Source organism: Crocodylus siamensis, chromosome 10, assembly GCF_052110815.1.
Source record: "Crocodylus siamensis isolate JL-2025a chromosome 10, ASM5211081v1, whole genome shotgun sequence".
Classification (NCBI taxonomy): Eukaryota; Metazoa; Chordata; order Crocodylia; family Crocodylidae; genus Crocodylus; species Crocodylus siamensis.
Genome location: NC_143404.1, coordinates 55,800,624 through 55,819,112, shown reverse-complemented (window position 1 = coordinate 55,819,112; position 18,489 = coordinate 55,800,624). Strand labels below are relative to the sequence as shown.

Genomic DNA, 18,489 nt, shown 5'->3' with positions numbered 1-18,489 from the left:
GGTGGATACTTCTGGGACGGCAAAATGCACTGGAAAAAGCCACTGTTGCATTAGATGCTGGGTGTGGGGAAACAATATGGTTTTCTCACAATATTAATAATGAGATACAAGCACAAGTGAAACAAGAAACCATTTCATGTAATCAGTGTTCCTGCAGTAGTTCCTCCTTTTACCATTGATACAGCCTGAAATTAGATTAGTCAATTCTACTCGTTCCTTTTTCATATTCAGTTTCACTTTCGGTTTCTGACAGAACAGCACAATGCTGCTGTTTGGATTCTCAAGTTTGCAAAGACATTTTTAAGTCCCAATATTTCTAACCATATTAGGTTGTATTCATATTAGGTTGTATACATAAATATATGTGTGTGTATAAGTAGTATCTACGTGTGTGTGTGTGTGTATGTACACATAAACACTTTCCTCTATAAAACCTGTGTGTATATACACACACATACACATATGTAAACATATACATATATGTATTTAAGAAATCCTCTAATCTAAATTTGTTACAAATAATTCAGGGTATCCCTTTCAATTAGAATGTCTCAACTTTCTATAGCACTTTCCTCCCTAGATGGATGTGTAGCCCCCCCCTTTCGAAGAAGGCTCTGAGAAACTAAAGTTGGAGATTTTGAAATTTGGATGGGATAGTTCCTCAGCAGCCAGAGTAGGTGGACTGACCAAAAACAGTGATAGTCCTACCCTATATTAATAGAGAAACCAAGCCTGCAACCCTTACTCATAAATATGGCTCTTCCTCACTTTAATACTTTTATTGGAATGGCATGGTAAGTAAAGGCTATGTCCCCAGGGTAAGGGCTTAAGGGAAAGGATTGTCCAGTGATTAGGATCCTAGCTTCAGATGCAGTTCAGTTCCTTGCACTCCCACAGATTTCCTATTGTGCAAGTCACTCGGGCTTTGTCTGCATATAAAGGCTTTGCTGCTTTCAAAAGTACTGGCATATTAAAAACAGCAACTGCCCCCCTCAGTGGAGATATGTATTAATTGGAAAGTGCTTACACTGGTATCCTGGTTTAGGAAATCAAAATAAGCTGTAAGGTGATAAGCACTGCAATTGGTCTGAGTGTATATACGGTACCACTTTCACTCAGATAGCTCTGATAGCAAAAATCACACCCATAACGGGCATATATGTCTTCCTGTCAAACTGCTAAGTGTAGGACTGAGGCTATGTCTTCACTGGGAACTATTTGTCAGTACAAGAACACTGGTATACTATAATGCCAAAGAACTTCTCGTGTGGACGCAGCTTAGACTAGCACATTTGTGCTATGTATCCATATAATAAGGGTTTTATGGCTACAAGGTATAACGGCTTTTTTGGCTTAGCTACACTGGCAAAGGTTCATATTTCTTCAGACACCTGACTGACATAGTTGTGCCAGCAGAAACATGGAGCACACATTTAGCCTGTGTCTCTCTGTACCTCCAGGTGTCATCTGTAATAAAATGGGGATCTTGGTGCCTCGCTACCTGTTGTGGGTGGTGTAAAGATAAATCTATTGAAAGATGGTGGGGTGCTAAGATGCTAGAGTAGCAGGGGGCAATGAAAGCACCAGAGAACAAGAGAGAGGATTTGGAACTGCTGTCAGGTTTAAACCTGTGTGTCCGATTCATCACTCCTCATCTGTGCAGGCATAACAACATTTTGTGACCAAGGTTATAGGGTGGGTCATTGACAAAACCAGGAATAAAACCTGGTTGCAGGGCCCTGGGCAGAGCTGCTCCCTGATGATGCCCTGTGTGTGGCTTGAGAGCCACTGACCTCAATAGATTGTTTCTGTCTCCAACTTCAGTGATTAAATGGGACTGCTATCAGGGAACATTAATTTAAAGGCCTGTTTACAGCCCTGTCACCATTCATCCTGCAGGACAGCTTGTCAGCAATGTCATGATCTTTGCATTGTCACACTCTGGGCACTGTGAATTACTGGGCCAGATCCAACCCCAGATTGTGACCCCGTTAGAGTGCTCCTGTGGGGAAATGGGACATAAAGCTGTTCTAACTGGGCAGACGATGATTACCCTGCTACAAATGAATTACTTTCTTATTCCCTATTCCTAGCATGTGAGAAACTGCAAGGAAGGAAAGGAAGTGCAAGGAAGCAGTATAATACTGCTACACTCTTCTGACAATCCCTATCCAGAGTAAGAGCCTCTTGAGAGTCATTGCAGAAGGGCACAGGTGAGAATAGTCACAGGGCTGCTCTAATGTACGGCAGGCTGCCATAGGGATCAGTAGACACAAAGATGCATAAATCCCCTTATACCTTTCCCTTGGTTTCTACTTCAAGTGAAGAGTGCATCTCAGACCCAAGAGTCGGACCACTGTCTTCTACTCATGACCCAGTATCATATTGAGATGCAGTGTTTTAATGTGACAACACTGTGTTGGTCTGAAAAGATTTTCCAGATACGTTAGTACCTATGAGCCTAGCCTCCAGGGCATGGGACAGCATCATCAAAGCACCTTTAAGCCCACAGAAAAATAGAAACTGTGTCAACAAGAAATAGCCTTCAGTATGTGTCCAAGCTGAAGCTTGAACTTGCATCTGTGGACCTGTAGCAAGACATGGCAACTGGTAAGTTGCTGAACTGCTAGTGTGGGAGTTAGTTAATCCCAGGAGCCAAACTCAACAGGAAATTGACCACGAACAGAGATGAAACTGACTAGTGTGATTTCAGAAGGATGCTGTATCTGAAAGCTTGTCTAAAGTTCTCCCAGCCACACAGCTGGTCCAATCATCCACTAAAACCCTTGCATTATTTAGCTGATATAATTACCCTGGTATAAGAATGACCTAAAACATAAGTTACTGTTTTTCAGAAAACAATGCAGATAAAAAGAAAAGAAATAGCAGTATTATCAACTTTAAATCATGAGTCAAGATCCACATAATCATGAGACTGATTTTAAAATTATGAGACTAAAAATAATGCAATTTGGGCTCCTTTTATTTATTTTTAAAAAGTGACTTAGGCACTTAGAAGACTAAGTCTCCCTGAAAGTTAGCAATCCTGAGGGTGACCTTTGATTGCTGATGTGATTTTCCCATGCAGGCTTCCTTATTTCTTACATTATAATGGAGATCCTCTCAGTCACCTGACTCCCAAAGCTGGGACTTTAAAAAGAAAAAGCAAATATTCTGAGACTTCCCATAAAACTGCAGGAATTGGCAATACTGAATGATACAAATGACAAAAAAGTAAATTCTATATATACAATTGTTATTTTTCATTTGCAATGTGGTGATACCTAGGAGATCCAGTCCCAGACTGAGACCCCATTATGCAAGGTGCTGTACAAACACCTGATTCAGCCACCACAACTGATTCAGTAACTATGATAATGCATATGAATTAAGCGCATAGACAGATAGCTCTGTGGCAGTGCTTCTTTGTTACTGTAAGGTGAAAGACACAACGCTGATAAAGATGTTCATTCTTTTATAAACACTCAAATCCTACAGTAAGTTCTGCTTACAGACACCCCAGTGCCCACTTGAAAAACCAGTGGCTTGAATGAGGCTCTTAACAAATGCAGGGATCTCTGTCTGTCAAACTCCTTGCCTGATCAGGGTTTATGCTTTAAAAGCTGCAAGCATTTGTGTGTGTGTGTATATTCTCCCCCATGTAACATCATGAGAAGGCAGAGCAACAACCTGTGATTTGGAGACCAGCCAAAATTCCCAGACCGTCATCTGCATTCCAAGCAATGCTACACCTCTGGTTGTGTCACAGGGATACAGACAGTAATAACAATAATTAATAAATTAAAGGCTTACAGATGTGGAAAGAAAAAAGAAACCACTGGGGTGTAACCAGTTGAGATGGAGCAGGACTTGCCTTTAGAGGCCTTTTTCTGCACAGCTTGTGTACCTGGTTTGCTTACATGAAAGCAAATCAATGGGAAAGCATAAAGCGTGTCAGGGTACCAACCAAATAAGACTCAGGAGGGGGAGGATGAAGGAGATGAAACAGGCTTTCTGAAAAGCCTGTACCTGCCTCAGTTTTCAGCACAACTTCTTGCTGGTTCTGGCCTGCCAGGCTCACTCTCCTTATCTATGCCAAGTGAGCTGTGAAAGTCGACAGAGGCTTTCTGAACAGGACATGACAGGAGGCAGGAGGGGTGCAGGCTGGTGTAAGTGACACAGGGCAAGAGTTCCTGCCATCTGTCTGAGTGACCACCCCAGAACACAGAAGATTTTAGAAGGAAAATATTTCCTTTGGGGCACAGAGAGGTAAATGGCCACCTTCTCCCAAATACAAAGGCAAGTTGGAAAATAGGGACTTTATCCTGTTCCCAGGCAATGGCCAAATGCCTGTTGACCTCAGCAGGAGCAAAACAAGTTTCTTTTTCCATTGTCTGGGAATAGGATAAAGTCCCTATTTTCCAACTGTCATGAGGTACAGGATACACCTGCATCCAGGGGATCCTTAAAAAGAACACTCCTCCTTGTCACCCAAGATTAAGGACAAAACCAATCAACTGTGGGGGAGCATCCAGATAAGTGCGCGTATACAGGGATGCACATTTCCTGCTCACAAATATCAGGGCAGATATTTGGGCCACTGCTTTGTGCCCCAGAGCATGTCTCTGCATGTGTGCTCTGGCATGTGGCCAATTGACCACCTGTGCTGGCCCCAGCAGCCTTACCTGGGGCAGCAGCATTGCCAATCTGGCTGCATAGATCCTAGTTAGCAGTCAGAATGGGGCTTTGGACAGCCAGGCTCTGTTTCTGGCAGTGCATGCTGCTGTTGTGTGCACTGTGCCACTTTTTTTAGCAGTGTTTTTTATTTTTTTTTTGGACACAGGAATTTCCCAGTGTTGAATTTTGGTGCCATGCAGCAAATTAGCAGCACTGTGAATGGGTGCACATGTGCCACATGTAGTTTGCAGTGCCTCAAACTGCACATGTGTGCTCATCTGGATGTTGCCTGGGTGTTTTTTATTGCAGTTGAACTCCAAAATGGAGCAATTTCTATTAATTTATCAGAGAGCAAAGAAGTGGGAACAAACATCCTGGTCACATGCATTGATTTTTGATGATCAAATTTAGACCAATACAGATGCAAATGAGTGGTGTCCGTCCTGCCACATTACCAACAGGAAGCCTGATCCAAAGCTCACTGAAATCAATGAAAAGACCCCACTGATTCTAGTGAGACCATGGTCTCTGGTGGGCTCCACTGAATTTTCTATAGACAGAGATTCATTGAAGAGTGATGTCTAGGAACCTTTCTGTTTGCAATCAGGATTAAAACAACCAGCTTGGATAAGAGAAACAACCACAGCTATAAGGGCAAAGGGTGAAGTCCTGGCTTCCCTGAAGTCAACAGGAGTTTTGCCATTAACTTCAGCAGAGCCAGGATTTCATGTTCACCTGGAGCAATACACGTCTCATATTATTTGGTACTGACCTGTCTCGGAGAGGCTCTGTGAGAGCTCAAAGTATCAAGAGCTGTGGAAATAACAATTATGGAGTAATTTTTATCTGTTGAAATGTTGTGCTGTGTACTGCAATGTGAACATTTAGTTAGGCATTTTATAAGCGCTATTATAATACTCATTGACTGTTATAGGTAATAATAGTAATATAATGGGACTAGAGTTTTAGTGAGGATTGTTATTAGAATCCTTAGGGCCTAGAAATGTTTAGCAATACAGTCCTTTCACTGGGAAAAAGGATTGTTTTTCCACGCGTCTGTGACAGAAGTCCCGTTTTTGGAGTCTCTCCGCGCGTGCAACTCCGGACTCCTGCAATGGGCCCACCGCCCACCTATTCTCACCTGCCACGTCTTGATCTTGTTTATAAGTGAAGAATGATGAAACTTAGCGGGAAGCTGCCCATTTGTATGTGCCCCGATGGCAGGGGGCGCTGTCTGCGGCTCCTTTTCCTCCCTTGCACCACAGCCCAAGCCTCGCAGATGGTACTGGAATGCTCTCACTAGGGCCATGGTACTAGGTCCCGGCCCTTTGCTTGCCCTCAGGGCTCTTCGATGCCCTCTCACTCCTGGGGTCCCTCACTGCCCCCTCACTCTGCTCCCCACTGCTTTCAGCGCCGGGGCTCTTCGCTGCCCCCTAACTCAGGGGCTCCTCACTGCCCCTCAGCTCCAGGCACTTCGCTGCCTCTTAGTTCAGGGGCTCCTCGCACCCCCTCTTCGAGGCTCTTCGCGGCCCCCTAACTCGAGGTTTCCTCGCGCCCCCTAGTCAGGGCTCTCCGCTGCCCCCTAACTCAGGGGCTGGGCCAACGTGCCCCCCAAACAAAGCTGTGCCCTCTTTGGCACCATTGACTGTGCCCTCTGGGTACCAGGAACCCCCCCCAATTACTGGGGAGCTCCCGTGAGGCCTCCTCACACCCCTACAGCCTCACCCGGTCCTCCGGTATAACCATAAGCAAACAAAAGAATCAGCCCGTCAGCTACAACATAACCCAAAAGCCTACCAGCTTATAACCCAAGCTCATAAACCCCGCTCTGCTCCACATGAACTCTACCTTACCTCCGTCAAAGTCCCCTTGCCCCTGCATCATTGCAGCCCATCCGGGTAGTCAGGCTCTGGCCATTGCCCCGGGCTGCTCAGCTCGCCCACAGAGCTCCTGCTCCTGTGGCTGCTGGAGGGGAACTGAACTCCTGGCCTTCTGCCTGGGCTTAAGAAGGGCTAAACTCCGCCCCTTCCTGGCTCCAGGCTTCCCCGGTCGCCCTAGCAACTCACACTGGCACAGTCTTAGAGGCTGGCAGTTGTGCTTCCCCTTTTCCGCTGCTAGGGGCCTCTCCTGAGCCTTTTCTCCTCTCAGTCGCAAGACACCTAAGAGCCCTGTGACAGTCTCCTATGCAAAAACAACCAAGGGTTTTTCCCCCTCAAAATTTCCAGAAAAAATAGAGGCCAGAGACTAAACCAGGGACACTTCAGCCCAAAGAAAAATTCATTAGAAGAGAAAAGTGGTTAATAATCCAGGATCAACCTGAACCAGCGACTCCTTTTGGGGATGTTTGCAAGTCAACCCCAGAGATGCATTTGAGTTTTGCTATTTTCATCATTACAGTGGACTGAACCAAAACCTTACGTTTAGATACTCCTGAACTTTTGGGTGTTTGAAATCTCCAGCTGCCTCTTATAGCTTGTGCTCACCTTCAGTTATTAAAAATGAAATAATTTATGAACCATAACTAGTGTGTAGTACCAGGAGAATACTGTAAGAAGGTGATAAAGAAACCCAGTCAGGAAGCACCAGCTGTTCTACAATGTTACATTAAAGGTGTCCTATGGCTTAATGAGAGAAGTGACTAGCTTGATTCTGTCCCTTGTCATAGCCCCTGTATGGCCCTTCATGTAATAAAGGGGAGGAACACACCTCACAGGTAGTATTCCTTATGTGAGAGGAAGATAATGGGCCACCTTCATATATGATGAAGAGTGCCAGGGTGTGTGTCAGAGGAAAAAGTGAGTGTGGCTAGACAGCAGCGCGCTCTGGGTAATATCTGGGGTCTGTCCATAACTGACCATTGAAAACAACCATATCGCAGAGCTTGCCAATATTAGAGAAATACACCGGGTTAATTCACTTCCTTTACATTCTGGTCACATTGGTACAAACCTCTCAAGGAGAGGCTCTTCTACTGGGATAGAGCTTGTGTTGGTAAGTTACCCAACCTTTTTGGCCTGTGGGCTGAATGACTGGTGCTAGGTCCATCTGTGGGCTGGATTTGGTCCGTGGGCCCAGTCGGGCACATGGTGCCAACTCAGCTAGGACTCATTGCAGCTGCATTGGGCTGGTTTAGCCGGACTGATCCAGCTGTGTAAGGGTTGGAAATTTGGGAGTGGGGAGGGTGGTGGCAATATTAATTGTCACCACTCCTGCACCACCAAATTTCCAGACCTGGGGAGCTGGATTACATAGATTTTTGGCCCAGATCTGGCCTACAGTCTGGGGTTGAGCACCCCGAGCTAAAAGGATCTAAATGAAATTCACCAATTGTTTAAACATGCCAGTAGTGAGGGCTTACAGCAGCGTTACTAGCTGAAGGTTAATGGGGTATGTGTGTATGAAGTAAAGACAGTCTTTACAGTAGCCACTGCAATCTGGGCTCTAAGTGGAGTCAAAGGATAAATGCTGACCTGACCTAGGATTTGGAAAGGCTAGAGATGGTCCAAAGCCCATTCCCTCCCTGCATCTAGGCTGTGCCTTGTCTAAGAGTCTGCAGAATTTAGGCCTGGATTCCTGTTTGCTGACACTTTAAAACAGATGAATTCTGCTGCATTGGATATCTAGGAGTTAGCTGACTGGTGCTAGGACCCCAGCTTGGCAGGACTCTTCAGTCACAATGCAAAGGCTGGGGGACTCATTCATAAAACTGGTGCAGGGCAGGAATTCAGGGGAAACTGCAATAAGAGAAAGGGAACACTGGTTCTTTGTTTTTACAAAGTATGGGATGGAGGGCACATGCGAGTAGGGGGCAGGAGGGGAAGAGTTCCCTTAATTATATATGCCTCACCTGTGCCCTCTGTCCACCATGTAGGTTTCATGTTTTAATTACCTAAACCTCTAGATGGAAACCTCTGCCTCTGCACTCCTGTGATTGCAGCTGAACCCACAGAACTCCGCTCCCAGCAACCCAGCCCTGCCCTCTTGGCTTATGCTCCCTTTTATCAGGCCAGCTCCACACCCCATTCTCACACTGGCCTTCATCTCTCTAGTAATGCCAAATGCATCATCCTTCTTATATAACCTCTGTTTCTACTGAACCAGGAGATGGGTGATGTAGCCAGCCTGTTTCTCCTATGATAGGACAGCCTGTTACCACAAATGACTTCATAATGCTAATCTGCTTGTCAAATGGACAGGGAGTTTTTACAGTGACTTGGATGAGAAAACAGTTGGTGGGATAGTAAGATAAAAAGACCTATTTAGACAATATTAATAGAGTGCTGGGAAGAAGGTATCAGTGACCTGCCGCATGATGCCATTTATCTGTTCCTCAGTTTCCTATCTCTAAAATGGGGATTAATACTACTGACCTCCGTTGAAAAATGCTTTGAGATCTGCCATATTAGAAAGGCACTAGACATGGATGTTCGCTATATCGTTATTCAATGATACCGAAGATTTCATGTAGAATAATTTGTAAATATGGGGTACAACTAACTCAAGTAGGCTTGAATGGACCAGAAAAGAATAGAAGCAAGCCTGATTTTGCTCTTATAGTGGTAGAGATCAGGAGTCAGCCCACTGGACTTTATAGAGTCATATCAGTATAAGTGCAAAGCTGTCAAAAATACAGGAGACAAGGGTGACCAAATGCATATTATCCTGCCCTTCCAGTTGACTTCTTTCCTGAGCCTGTTACAAGCAACCAGAGAATTCCTCAGCAGCAATATGAGAGCTTAAGTTTAACTCTAACCAAGTGTTCCCTTGAAAACATCCGAACAGTCTGCGCCAAGGAAATACCCATTACACTAACAGATTTCTGTCAGGGACTACATAAAATTTAAAGGACCATATTTAATGGGCAATCTAGTCAATTAAAAATGAAAGAATGAGAGAATTTGGGGACTAAGACATGTTTCCGCATCTCCTATTAAACTCTGTGCGGATACAATCTCATGCTTTCTCATGTTACTTGCCCTTTACAAAAGTGGCTGTGAGCTGGTTTCAGGAAATGCTGTCACACACAGCTTTTATTCAGGATGGGGGTCTCCTGATTAAAGCAATGTGGGTACATAAGGATTTGTGGGCTTGAGCCCTGGCTCAGAGTAGCCCCAGGTGTGATGACAGCTCTTCTCATTTTAATCATGAATCCCATGTGCTTTACTTAAAGTCACAGCATCCAGGTCCTGGAGTTGTGAGAATTTCAGCTTTCGCTTAAAAAAAAAAAGTTTGAACACAGAGGAAGGGATATACATGCACACACACACACACACACACACACACACACACACACACACACACACACACACACACACACACACACACACACAGAGTGCTTTTAACACTTGGAGTTGGCTGTGATCTACTAGTGTTTAGAACACCTGGGAAACATCTACACTGCATAGGAGCCTGCTTAGGGCCACTGTGAAAACACACCCCAGCTATTAACTCCTGCTTTGTGAAAAAAATAGCACCTAGGCAATGCTCTCTTAAGTTTGCCCAAGAGTGAGAGCAGTGCTGCACATGCCTGGAGCATTCACAAAAGATGTCTATATGAGATTTCTTTGGCATGCAGGACACCCAGAGTAGGAGTGAATACACTCTGTATTCACAGTGGTACTCCCTAGCTCAGTCTGATGCAGTGCAGACATGACCTTGGTCTCTGTCTCAGCTTCCCATAGCCAGAGCTGCCAGCATGGGAGATTTTCTGCAAATTGGCTCAAGCCTAAGAACTTGGCTCTGCTAATGATTCTTTTGGTCAGGCCCTCTTTTGCTAGGTCTGAGCCTCAAAACACATTCCCTTGAGTCATAGCATCTTCACATCTGAACCCAAGGCAAGGAAGTTTGTGCAAGGTGCCCAGAGAGGCTTTTGAGCAGGCAAGTAGGCTGGTCCTGTACTGCTTCCCTGCTTGTTATTTAAAATAAGAAAAGAAAGCCAGTGCGGGAGAAGTGCCTCAGCCCAGAGAATTTAGCATCAGGTTTGTCTCTCTGCTGTCTGATACCACCGCTCCTACTGAGCGCTCTGGAAACACAAAGATGTGATGTATTGGTCTAACAACAATCCTGTGTTGTTCTCTGCTATCTGGGTGTTGCAGAGGCCCCTGATAAAAAGGAAAGTTTTCTCAGTGCCCACAACAGCAAAGCTGAGAAAAAATGAACAATACAGAGCTTGCATATTTTATACATCATGAACCCTGTTGACAACAAGGCCCTTACAGTATTTCAAAGGTTTTATTTAAACTGTGGCTGGCATGTCACCCACACTGGAAGCCATGGCACACGGTTGGTGGCACGGGTGGAAGGAAGCAAAGGCCTCCCCCAGAAATGCCATGTTAGTAAAGGAAGCTGGGAGGTGACAACATCTATGCTGAGCCACAATCCATAGAGAGCTACAGTGTGCTCATGTTTTGCTGCCAGTAGGTGCTCCCCATATATACATATATATATGTACATATATATCTCTATGTACATTCACATATATGCATAGTATTTTGTTTCTTATTGTATGTCACTGTGAGCCTTTGTGGATATAGTGGGAATGGTGGGATATAAATCTACTAAATAAACAGCATAAAAATATACAGGCATATGCAAACATATACATACTAATTCACAAGTATACACATATATGAACTCATACAAATGTATGCAGGTATATAGTCTAATAATATAAAAGCCTAAGTCTGTTTGTCTGTCCATCCGTAATGCTTTATTCATGCTCTGATTGGCTGACAAACAGGGCAGTGGGGAGAGTAGTGGGCATGTGGTGGTGGTAGCACTGGTGGGAGAGGAGGAGTTGGCCAGGGCCCAATGCAGGGGAGGACCGGGCTCAAAGTGGGGAGAAGTCAGGCCACTATGGTGGGAGGAGGAGCAGGCCTGGGCTGACCCGGTGACAGCAGGGGGATGGGAGAAGCAGGCTTGGAGCCGATGTGGAGTGGGGTGGGGGTGGGAAAGGAGTGGGATCAGGCCCAAGAGGGGGAGAAGTTGGCCCACTGAGGTGGTGGGGGGGAACAGCAGGCTCGGCCCAATGCAGCAGCAGCTGGGGGAGGGGAGAAGCAGGCCTTCTCCCTGCCTTGGGCCCGGTCCCACTCCTCCCCCACCCCGCTCCCCTGAGTCTGCCCCGAGCCCACGCCTCCTGTCCCCCCACTGCTGCCGCTGGGTCAGTCTGGGCCTGGTGCTCCCCCCACCGTGGCAGCCCGGCTTCTCCCCAGCCTTGAGCCCAGTCCTCCCCTGCATCAGGCCCAGGCCCATTCCACTCCTTCCCCCACAGGGCCCAAGGTGGTGGTGGGGGAGCAGTGGGCCCAGCCTGATGCAGCAGCAACTGGGGGAGGGGAGGAGCGGGCCTTCTCCCCCATGTTGGGCCCAGGCCCTCTCTTCCCCCACTGCCCTCCCCCATGTCGGCCCTGAGCCCACTCCTCCCATTCCCCCGCCACCACGGGATCAGTCCGGGTCCGCTGCTCCTTCCTGCTGTGGCTTTGTTGCAAAAAATTGCGGTCCGTTTCTTGGAGGCCACTAAAATCACAGACACACACTCATTAGATGGCACAAAAGGTGTATTTGCAAATAGGGTCAGAGCAGGGTCAAAATCCAGATTACTCTGAATCCACCAAGGGATTTTTGCAGGCTGTATTTATCTTTTTCCTCCTGGGCACGTGTGCAGAAACAGGAACTCTTACAGCTCATTTCCGTTTCATACAAACATGCATGTGGTTACATCACTACATCCATCGCATGTACGTTATAATTAACTACTTAAGTATGCAGGGCGGAGAGGTAAATATGCATCAGCTAATTGAGCATGCTCAGAAAGTTCTATAGGTCACCAAGAGTTTAAACTCCTCCCCTTTCAAGGACACAGTCAGTTGAATTCCAGCTTCTGTAATCTGCATGAGAAAGGCTAGGGAGAGGCTGGGGGAGTGTCTGCGATTTAAGAAAAACTGTGGCAAGGCTGGCCAAGGAAAAAAGTCCTTGGTAGTGTTTCTTCCTTACCAGGTGCAAGATGCAAGCTGTGCATTTCTAACAATACTCCATTTCTAACAGCTTCTTCCCACCCTCAGGCCCTGACCTCCCCCGCATCGGGCCCAGGCCTGCTCCTGTCTCCCCCTCCCCAACCGCTGCAGCAGGGAGGGGGCGAACAGGCTCAGACCCCAAGCAACAGGAGGGAAGGGAGACGCGCACCCGGAAATGGGGCTCTGTCCCTGCCCGCTTCCCCCCCCCGTCATTCTTGATGGGCAATTGGCTTGTAAAATATAAAAGCCTTAGTCTGTCTGCTTGTCTGTCCGTCCATAATGCTTTATTTGCACTCTGATTGGTTGTCAAGACAGAGACACATGGTAGAGCACTGCCATGACAGTGGGGATGGAGGGACTGGAGCTAGCCTTGCCCCCCCCTCCCGGCCCTGCTCCTTGGAGCCAGGGGCTGGAGCAGGACCCCTCCCAACAACAGCTGGCAGGGAGGGGGAGGCTCTGGGGAAGAGGGGAGGAAGGGAGGGAGGGGAACGGGAAGTGGAGGGTGGATTTACTGGTGGCAGTGTGTGGCTACCGGCCGCTGCACTGTGGCCACCCCCACCACCTGCTGCCACTGGGCCTGGCTGTTGCTGCAGACCGCTGCCACCACATGCAAGGTCCCCTCCCACCCCGGTCCTGGGAGGTAGGGCGTGGGGGGGGCCGCATGGGGCTGTACTCAAAGTAGCATGGTGCTACCAGACCCAAAACAATGGATGTGGGGTGGAATGAGCTGAGGCCCAAAGCAGTGGGTGGGGAAGGGAGGGAGTGGGTCAGATCCAAGGCGGCAGGGGGGAAGGGGAGAAGCCAGACCCTGACCTGAGGCGGTGGTGAGAGGGACACAGCCCCCTGTCATGCTTCACGGGCATTTGCTAGTGTGTACACACACACACACACACACACACACACCTGTATAAAAACACATACAAATACACATACATCTATAAATGTGGAAACAATTGATACAGATATAGATATAGATATGGATCTATAGATCTTCCATTCCTATAAGTACTCAGTGCCCTGTGCCAGCAATACCATCACCTTTTGAATCTTTCTCTGCTATATCCTTTTCTTCACTATATGGTAGAGCCAAAAAGTGAGATGGCTGGAACACCAGCCTATATGATAGTTTTGGGTATATAAGAGGTACTTGTCCCTGGCCAAGCCTACCTCTGAAAATGTCTCTCCCAGTTACCTTCTCTACATCCCTCAAGCAGCCATGCTGTTTGGAAGTGAGAGGAAATTATATATATATTTTTTTAATTAGGAAAAATAATCTATCCCAGAAGTTTAGCAAATCTAGGGCAGTTTAAGAGCTCAGAAAGTATCATCCTGTAGCCCGAATAAACTCTCTGGTCCAGATCTCCATTTGGGGTAAGTTAACACAGCTGCACTGATATCGGCAGAGCTGTGTTGATTTTATACCAGCCAAGGATCTGGCCCACTGTTTCCCTTCTGTTCAAGGCCGTTTTCCTAGCCACAGGATTAGCAGCACCCATTGCAGAGATTTGTGGGCAACCTTGAGGAATCTCCAACCCTCACATCTCAGGCTCAGAGAGTGAGGTTTGTTTTCAGCTACTTCCCTCCTTCAAACATGCAGCTGCCATTTTTGCACAGCACATCTACACAATCTGCTCCCCCCCACCCCCCGCTCCCCCCTCCCCCCCAGATTTGGAATGGATCAAATGCTGCTTTATTAGTTTGGGAAGTGGGAGACATCTAGTGGGCTTCAGTGGGAATTACGACACAAAGGAACAGTGAAAACAGCTCCGGGGCGGGTGAGATAGAAGTGGCTACAAATGGGTTCCCAAAATCTTCCTTCCAGCACAGTCTAGAGACCTGTGTTTGACTGCTGGCTTTAGTATCTAACTACCTGGGTCAGGTAGCCTGGAGACTCCCTTTATGCAGTGGATGAAAGCAGACTAACAGCAGTGAGAGCTAGTTTTCTGGCAAAAATCATTGCTTAGTTAGTGAAATCCATTCTTTGGGTTCCCCCCCATATTTAATTTTTCCTTTTTTGTTTTAATCTGTTGCCACAGTTTCTGTATGCTGTTACACTGCCCCAGAGGTGGCTGCATGTCAATGGTGGGCTAATAAAAAATAACATCAGAGGGAGGAGACAAATTCTGTCGAGATAAACTGCAAAGTTCATTGAATTTGCTCATTGACTTTGTGGGAATTGAGGATAGGACCCATGCACAATCCTACATGGTAACCCTTGTCTACACAGATCTTTGTGCTTGTCAGAGTGCCATTGAACTGAATAGGGGCCATGCTTAGCAAAAGGCAACGGACCAAAGAAATGTAAGCTACTGTTATTACTAATTAATGGTTGGAAAAAGTGGGCTGCTCCCATTCAGGCTATTATTTACTGGTTATTTATTTAGTACCATGCCTGGCTTGGTATATAATAAGACAATAAGTTAATTTTTAAAAGCTGCTAAGTGATTTAGGAACCAGGGTGCCCATAGATAGACGTGCTGCGGTTGAGTTTGCTGGAGTGTGGTAATTACCGTGCTCCTGCCAGCCCTGTGTCTTGTGTATTAGCATCCCCATGCCTCAGAATGGCAGCAGGGGTGCTTGAATGAGCTTTAGTTCAAGCACCCCCGCTGCCATTTTGAAGCACAGGGATGTTGTTCTTTTCTTTCCTAGCAAGCAGCATTTGTAAGCATTTTTTTCCCTCATCAAGTCCAGATCACCTTCTTTAAATGGTTCCTCTTTTGGGATATTTGTAGCAATTAGGGAGATGGGTGTATTTTTAACCAGTGCTTCTTTCTTCCAGCCTTTCTTGCTTTTTTACCATCTCTGTCAGCTGCAACTTCACTGTTCTGTAATACCTATAATTCCTTTCCCATTATAAGTTGAACTGTCACAGGTTAAAAAAAACCCAAACCAACCAAAAAAGGGATAGAACAGGATGGGACAAATTATAGGAACTATGATTCCACTGTTGTTTTCCTGCAAGCCTGTCCTCACTAGATCTACTGACTCCAGTCAACCTACTCTTCACTTGTACTGAAACACCTCTTGCATACATGCCTGGTGATTCTTGCTCACATGCTTGTGGTCAAACCACTCACCAGATTTGGGGGCAGACAGGAATCTCTTTCCAGGTCAGATTGGCAAGGGCCAGTGTTGTTGTTGTTGTTGTTATTTTTGCCTCCCTCTGTAATACAGTGCAGAATCTACCTCCTAGGACCATACGAGCATATTTGACCTCACAGACTCCATGTAGGTGGTGCCCTTGTCCTTCCTGAGGTACATTTTAGGTTCTCTTTGTCAGGTGCTCTGTGGATTTTTTGGGCAAAGGGGGCCTGGAACGGATGATCTTCTGGACCTCTTGGACACATGTTTATCTGAGGGGCAGGATTCGGCAGTTTGGGAGGTTCCTTTCCAGCCCTGTTTCCATTCAGTCTGTTGCTGTCTTACAGCCTCATGCTGAGGGACTCACAGCACCCACCTCTCTCATTGAGTTCTTTGGAAGCTGGAGGCTCAAAGCACCTCTTGGGTGGGGCCTGTGTAGGTAGAGTTGCTGGGCTGCGTGCTCAATTGCACAAAGGCCCTTTACATTGCTCTGGTGGTAGTGAGGGACCTTAAGGGGAAAGAAATAACCCCAGCACGGAGAATGCAGGGGGTCACTGTTGTCATATCTCCACACTCCTTTGCACTTTGGAAGAGACTCTTTCCCCTGTGTTGCTTCTTCTCACAGCTCACCCCTGTAGCTCTCTGTAGCTAAGGGTGTGGATAGGATGGGCTGGTGACAATCTCATTCTGGCTTGTTTCTGCTTCCCAGGGCCACAAGGAACTGTTGGAAGCATGATGTAATGATTGATCACTCTTCCTGGGCCTGCTGATTGCCTTTAAATGCACATTGTATGTGTTCCACAGCTAATGCTTTCCAGTGCCCAGGAGGCAACCCCTGACTGAAGCTACCAGAGAGGAAGTACCTAGCAGAGGGAGGAAAGCCTTCACCTAGATCTCAGGGGAAGGAGATGGAGGCGGTAAGTATTTTGTTACCCCCATACCTCAGACTCAGGCCTTTGTGCTGGGGGCAACATAGGGTCACAATCATGTCCAGTGCAGACGGTGCTCCAAGTGCAAGTGCATCTGGCTGAAGATCTATGCTACTCTTAGTCTCTTGACCTTTAGGGCCCTGGGCTGCTCATTAGCATAGGCTTTGTGCTGGGGGTGCTTCACTGGGTCCTAGTGCCGTCTGTCTCCCAGAGAGTTCTGCATAAGCATTTGCTCACTGTTAGCTAGCTAGTCACATCCTTGGGAGCCCTGCTGTGAGCTTAGCTGTATTGCCCCATAGTGCAAGGCTCTGCTTTCCCAGTGAAGGGATGGTAATTCATACATGGAGCCTTGTGACCAGGCCATTATTGGTACTGATTTACAGAGGGTAGGAGGGTGGGAATGAAGCACTTGACCCCTTCTTTCTCCTGTTGTTGCACTGGGTTAGGCATTGACCTTTCTTCATCAATGCTGGAGGAGCTCCGTGTTGCCTTGGCTGCAGACAAGGGTTCAGGTCAGCAAGAACCAATCAGCATCCAGGCCCTTGCAGTTGACAAAGTGCTGACTAGACTGAAATAGGGCATTCCTTCCAGAACAGCTTTCCCTCCTGTTCCCCCATCCTTATTGTTTAGAGACACCAAGATTGTGCAGTGAAAAATGAATTTTAATAGGATGTCCATGAAATGGGAAACTCAGATTTCTGTTTGTTTTTTCGTGGCTTGAATATGTTTGGTGGCAAAGGGGTGATGGTTACTTGTCTTGGTGCAAAATTGGATCTTATGCTACTTTGTAAAATTAATTGGAAGGCTGCTGTCCTCCATGTATTGCATCCTGACTTTCCACCCCCATGCAAAGCCATTTCTACCTATGCCATGTAGGTATAAAATGCTGCTAACATCAGAAAAATGTTTCCTTTTACCCACTTTGCATGGGTTTAAATGATGGCACAAACTACAAGACAATGGAAAGTGGGGCTGTAACAGGGTGAAAGGGGTCGGGAGAGAGAATCCCTCGCTTGCCCCTTCTCCCTTATCTGTGTGCTGGTGAAAATCTACGCTGGCCCCAGATGCAGCTGGAATCCCTGGTGCCATGGTGCAGGACTTGCCACGGACATATGGCAGCCCAGACGCCCAGACAGGAAGCCCCCAGCTGCTGGGGAGAGGAACCCTGGCTGTAGGAGGAAGTGGCACTGTTCGGGTGCTGAAGTCCAGGGAACCCTGTACCCTGGGGAGAAAGAGTCCCACCCGCAACTCAGCTCAGGTACGTCTTCCTCTCGCAGGGAGCACGAGCTGCAGCTGGGAGGAGAGCCCCATCTCTGACTGGCTGGATGACTCCCAGGGTGGAAGTAAAAGGATGTCGGATATGAAGAGAGAGGGGTGATGGATGGCAGGGCAAATACCAGAAGGGGGTGAGAGGCAGCCAGACTTGCTGGGGTTATTTGACCCTAGCAATCTTTCCTTCCCAAAGCAGTTGGGCTGGAACCGATGATCCCATGAGGTCCCTTCCAGCCCTAAACTTCTGTGAACCTGTGACTGCCTGTGTTTCTCTATTTTCATACTGAATGAACTGCTAGGGATTCCCGGCATGAAGCCAGGGATTCACTGTTAACAGACTCTCTGAGCTAGCAAAGCAAGCAGAGTTCAGTTGATGCTATGGCTGGAGCCAGAGTCCTGTGGGACAAGGGGACAAAAAACAAAAACCATATGGAGGCCTGTGGTGGGAGGAGGAGGAATTCCCAATCTGGACTCCATGAGGGTCACACCAACAGGCATATAAGGTTAGGACAAGCCAATCA

The 18,489-nt window shown here is 47.0% G+C and overlaps 1 long non-coding RNA gene across 2 annotated transcripts in view; it reads left to right on the top strand.

The window, feature by feature from the left end:
- LOC149856602 (uncharacterized) overlaps nucleotides 1-18,489 on the top strand; it is a 56,844-nt gene that overhangs the window by 8,299 nt on the left and 30,056 nt on the right. For both annotated transcript variants that reach the window (XR_016444416.1, XR_016444417.1), the window contains exon 2: nucleotides 16,572-16,684. This is a non-coding gene — a long non-coding RNA (uncharacterized LOC149856602). The remainder of the gene's footprint in view (nucleotides 1-16,571; nucleotides 16,685-18,489) is intronic.